We start from the raw sequence: 6,000 nt of genomic DNA, 5'->3' as shown, positions 1-6,000 counted from the left end.
GAAGCTGTGGCATGTCCTCTCTTGAAAGACAAGAAGACCGGGAGAATCCATAATCCTTCACTTCTGCCTTCTTGACTTCATTGACAGGAAAATATGTGTTACTACAGTGGTGGGGGGCAGCAGGCTGGATGGTGCTGCTGTAAGATCAAAAGCAGTCCCATCATCCATGGGAAGGCTGTTTCTTTGAGCTCGACCTAGAGTGGGAGACAGGTTCCTTTCCTTTGTCCTAAATATAAATGAGATCAGAAAGGTGTCCACGACACTGATGGCAGACTGCTCTGACACTTTGCTGTCACACCTCTCTGACTGCTCTCTAACCATGCTCTTCCTGCCCCTGGTCAAAGGGCACAGAGGACAAATCAGGATGCCAGCTCAGAGCTTGTGCCCCTGGAGGAAGAAAATCTAAGTGGCAGGACGCTGAGGTGGGGCAGGCGTGGACAGCTCTGATTACCATGTGCACCTTGAAAGCGAGGTGGAGTTGAATGGGTGACTTTACCTGAACTCCCACCCAGATCCCACCCCAGAGACGGCAAGGGGATTGAAGAGAGCACACACCCTGGGGACCAAGATCTCCCCTCTGGCAGGCCGTTTGGGAGCTGGTATACATGAGAGTTGTGGGTTTCTCAGATGCTTAACTCCACAGATGGAGTTATTTATAAACGTGAGAAACTTCTATCTCACAGTTATGGAGGTGAGAAGTCCCAGGGTCAAGGCCACAGCAGACCCAGTGTCCGGTGAAGGTCTGCCTTTTGTTGCTGCATCATTATGTGGCCAAAAATAGCTCCTGTAAGCTTTTTTTTCCCTAAGGGAACTGATTCCATTCATGAGGGTGACACTCTTGTGATCCCCCCGCCTCTCTCCAGGTCCCACCTCCTAAGACTCTCACACTGGGTGACGGGTTCCAGCATGTGGATTTGAGGTGGGGAAAATGTATATATTCAGACCTCAGCAGTGTGGGTGAATGATTTAGTGGTCAAGGGGAAGCATCAGGAAGCTGGCTGTGGAGTGAGGCCCAGAGGCTGTCAAGAGAACAGCTGGACTCAGGCCACCTTGCTTCTCTTGGAAAGAATGGGTGCCTGCTCCCTGCAGCCCTGCAGAAAACTGGGGCTCTGCATCCTGGGGAGACCTGGTGGAGGAACTGCCAGCCTCAAGAGGCTGCATCGTTGGGAATGGAGGGCTCATAGAAAGGTAGGAGCCAGGCGGGGTGGGGCTTCACAGACCCAGCCCTTTTTTGTTGGTGTACAGGACTTGGAGCGCTTCCAGGCAGGAGTATGGGGGTCCCCTCTGTAGAACAGCAATTAGTCTGAGAGTAAGATCCCCAGTTGCTGGTTGTCCCAACTTCCTTGAGGCAAAGGTCCTGAGACATTGTTCTGCAGTCTCAGAGCCTGGACAGACACAGCAGACTTTCAGTGTTCCTCCTGACTGTGAGCAACAGCCAAAGCCCGTGGGATGCTTGGAGAGTGTGATAGGTGGATTGAGGAATGCTCCAGTGGGTGGAGGTACAGTGCAGAAAGCAAAGGCAACTAAGGAGCATCCATAAGGAATCAAGGCCAGCCCGGGGTGGCACACACCTTTAATCCCAGCACGTGGGAGTCAGGGGCAGGCAGATTTCTGAGTTCAAGGCCAGCCTGGGCTACAGAGTGAGTTTCAGAACAGCCAGGGCTACACAGAGAAACCCTATCTCCCCCAACAACAAAACAAACAAACAACCCCCCAAACAAACAAAGAATTAAAGGACCTTTGAAACAGCAGCAGGGTGTATAACAAAAGAAAACTTAAACATAACAGAGGGGGCTTGGATTCAAAACCAGATAGCATCATCATAAAAATAAATTTATGGAAGAATCAGAAGAAATTAGAAATAAGGGGCAGGGAAGGCAGTCGATGAAAAAAGACTGGAAAACTAGAAGATCAAGCTAGGAAAGACAGAGTATGACAGCCACAGCCTCCAGTACAGGGGTCGGGGAGATGGGACCCACCTGCTCCTGGGTTGCAAAGTCTGCATATGTCTTCAGGCCTGGAGTGTCTGAGACAGAGTTCCCCAGAGCCCTTTGCGCCCAGTGTTGAGGAATCTGACTATACGGTCAGGAACAAGACTTCTAGCTGAGGACAGTGAGTGGGCACACAGTCCACTGTGCTCTGGAATTCACATTCGCCACCTCACACACTCACTTTATAGAGTGTAGGATTACTAACCTGGCCTGTGAATGACTGAGAGGAGAGGCAGATGGCAAAGGCTAGTTTTCAAAGCAGGAAGTCAAACCTGGGACACATGGCTGTTCCAAAATAGAACTTCTCAAGTTCTTATTATTTTTATACTCTTTCCCTCTTAACTTTGGAGGAATCTTTTTGTTCTTTTTATGTCTTGAATTTGTTTTTAATGAGCATTTTTTTTTAAAACAACAAAAAACACCATTATTCTTCAAACATTTCTTTTTGAGTTTTCTCCTCTCTGTCTGGTTTGCATCATAAAAATGGGAGGGAGGGAGAGAGAGAGAGAGAGAGAGAGAGAGAGAGAGAGAGAGAGAGAGAGAGAGAGAGAGAGAGAGAGAAAAGGGGGAGAGAGGAGAGAGATGACAAAGACGAGAGAGAGAAAGAGAGAGAGAGAGAGAGAGAGAGAGAGAGGAGAGAGAAAGAGAGAGAGGAGGGGGAGAATTAATTCAGAGGCTCTCTTACTGTTCTAGGACGGGGGCAGCTGGCTGGGCTCCAGAGCCTGGGAGGGTGGATGGGGCTCCCTGCTTCCCTCAGTGGGTACTAAGGGCCAGGTGGAGGAAGCTGGGCCCAGGCTGGAGCTACTGCACTGTAGGTGCCCAGTTGGAAGCAATCACCAACCCCTTGCTGAGTCCAGAGAGATGGCACAGAGATAAAGTCACTTACTTTGTGGCCTTGGTCACTGGACTTTGATCCCTGGAACCCACATATAGGTGGAAGGGGAACACTAACCTCAAAACTGTCTTCTGTTCTCCACATGTGGGCTGCAGCACATGTGTGCACACAAATAATAAAATCAAATTTGAAAGAGGCAGTTGAGTCTAGAGAGGTGTCATGGCTTTAATGGCAGAAACTTGAGTATTTCTAAGGACCCACTCTTGGTATTTACTCAATGTATTCATCTGTTGTTAGACCCTTCGATATCAACCCCACTGCCCTTGTAGGCAGACACCAAGAGGGAAGACCCATGGGGTTCATGGGGAGTGGGTGGGGAGGACCAGGTGACAAGAAGAGGTGCTGGAGCCCTGGCTCCATGCAGAAAGCTCAGGGACCATCCCCAACAACGTCTGTGCACAGCAGACCGTGGCGTCTGGCTGCTTGGAGGGGCTTGCAATGAACTTGGCTGGAGCCCTGTCACCCAGCCTGGGCTCTGCCCACTTGCTCACTGGTTTTCTCAGGGTTCCTCATATGCAACACAATGCTGTGTTGTAGTCTGGTTCTCATTTAAGGCCCAAACAGCCCAGGATCCAGAAACCCAATATAGATCAAAAAGGCTTTTAATTTAGCAATTTCATATTAAAAAAAAAAGAGTCTGGCTTCCTCCCTGGTTTTGTGTACAGCTGCCCTTTCCAGTCACCCTGCATTGTTATTGCAATCCTATCCCCCACTCTCTTGGTCTGAACTCTCAAACCAGGGTTTGCTGTGTTTTCAGAGGGTCAAGTTCTTCTGCAGAGAATGCAGGGCTCTGACCTTGCCTGTGGGAGACACATATTTTAAAAACATTTAAAAAATTACGTTTACTTAGTGTGTGTGCCCACATGTGTATGCATGTACACACACACACACACACACACACACACACACACACACACACACACACACACACACATACACACACACATGTTAGAGTACAGCTTGCTAGAGTAGGTTCTCTCTTTCTACCATGTGGGTCCTGGCTCTTGAATCCAGGTTGTCAGGTGTGGTGGCAGGCACCTCTAGCCACTGAGTGGTGTCATCAACCAGAAGAGCCCTCTTTACAGAGGTTACCATCTTAGTCACCCGATCCAGTGACTACACATTTCCATTATGACTGCATGGTGCTCATCTCTTGTGGATGAATAATGGCTTGTGGGAGGGGTTCCCTGTTAGGGCCCAGGGCCAGGAGCCCTGGGTCTCAGGAAGGCAGGAGTTAGGTCCCTACAGACAGCAAGGGTTGATCAGGAGGAAGTCTTCTAGCACAAGCCACCACTCCCCTGATCAGAGGAGTCACCAGTGACCTCTCAGCTGTGCCAAGGGAACATTCATAGGCCACAGGGACTCACTCCACTGGTTCAGCCCAAGTTACGCTCAGAAAGGAGCAAACCCAATCGAGATGACTCGTGTCTCTATCTAGTTCCCACAGAGGGTCCCTGGGCCAGACAGCACATTGGGGTTCCTCCCTGTGGCCCCTTCCACTCTCAGGAGTTCTTTCTCACGGTCCCTTCATAGTTATCTTCTTTCTACTCACCCCTTAACCACATTTCTTTATTCTTCTTGAGCCTGAGACAGTGAACTCAGAATTCACTGCCTTTGGCTTGCTTTGGTGAACATCAGTCGTCTGTCACTGTAGTTCCCCAAGTTCTCCAAGAGCTGAGGAAGAGCCTGTCACTCTGAAAGCCTACATTGTGGAGACAGGAGGGGGCTGTTTTCCTTTCCTCCTTTAGCCCAGTAACATCTTCCTAAGTTGTGATCATCTGGCAGGGTCAACCTCAGGCCTGTACCTTACATGGTGACCACTCCTGTTGACCCTTGCCATCCCAGGCCACTCTCACGGTGAGTGCAGCTCACCAGCCAGCAATGAAAGAACAGCTCTCACCCCAAAGGGAATAAGAGATGCTTCATTCTTGAGCCAAATATGAGTGACCACGGCCCAGGAATATGGGGTCACGTCATCCCAAATGACATGCTCCAATGTGGAAACAGTTTCATGAAATTTTTATATTTATAGAAGAAAAGGAAATTATAAAATCAAGTTATTTAAAAAATACATTGGTAGGAATGTTATGTAGGTGGGAAAATCTGCTATGGGTCTCAAATGTTGTTCTTAGCTTTTGGTTTGTGGAAAGCTAAGTTAATACATTCTAAAAGGCTTTACCTGATAATCAAATGGTTTTAGGTCAGAAAAAGAGATGGACAATGAATTAAGGGAATTGAAGATCATCCAAGATCATTTTGGCTTTGGATCTGCAGCATTCCAACTCTCCACAACCACAGCTTTCTAATCAGAAAGTTAATTGGACTTGTAGAATCTTTCACATAGACTTGGGATATGTGTAGGGTGTGTGGTGTGTGGTGTGTGTGTGTGTGTGTGTGTGTGTGTGTGTGTGTGTGTGTGTGTGTGTGTGAGAGAGAGAGAGAGAGAGAGAGAGAGAGAGAGAGAGAGAGAGTGTTAGTTTAGTTCGCATGAGCCAGGGGTAAGCAGGGAATGGTGGCCCAGGGAAGAGATGAGAGGTCTGAACAACATAGGGTTGGATGTTCATTGAACATTCTCAACAATAATCCACCATCATTCTACCCCATGCAGACCTGGTTCTAAGATCTACCTATCGGTCTCAGACCTCTACTTCCAGCCTCAGTTTCCCTCTAGCTGAACTCATGGTCCCATTTCTGGCTTCAACATCTGTTCTTCTCCTTTTCACACTAGGGACAAGGCCATCCTGGGTGACCTCACAGGGCAGTCATGACACAGGGCTATCAGCTCTTTCATGATCACATCCGCAGCAGGCCTGGAGGGGTGTGGAGGACTGGTGTAGAGTGAGATGGACCAGCAGGACTCCAGGCTCAACTGATCACCATTGCTGAAGAGGGAGGTGAGCGGAGTTCCAGGGAGGAGGACCATCTTCCCAGGCATGGATGGGAAGGTCAGTGGTTGGACAGAACGTATCTAGGTGGCGACTGGTGGAGGAGGGGAGCGTGGCTTGTACAGCTCATCTCCTCCCTGAGAGTTTCCGCACAGTGGCTGATGGTGGAGAGACATTTTCTTCAGAGGCAAAGGCACTGGTAGAGTTCCCATGACTGTGTGAATAACAC

The sequence above is a fragment of the Peromyscus maniculatus genome, chromosome 1 (assembly GCF_049852395.1).
Source record: "Peromyscus maniculatus bairdii isolate BWxNUB_F1_BW_parent chromosome 1, HU_Pman_BW_mat_3.1, whole genome shotgun sequence".
Taxonomy (NCBI): Eukaryota; Metazoa; Chordata; class Mammalia; order Rodentia; family Cricetidae; genus Peromyscus; species Peromyscus maniculatus.
Note: the sequence above shows the minus strand (reverse complement) of the source record.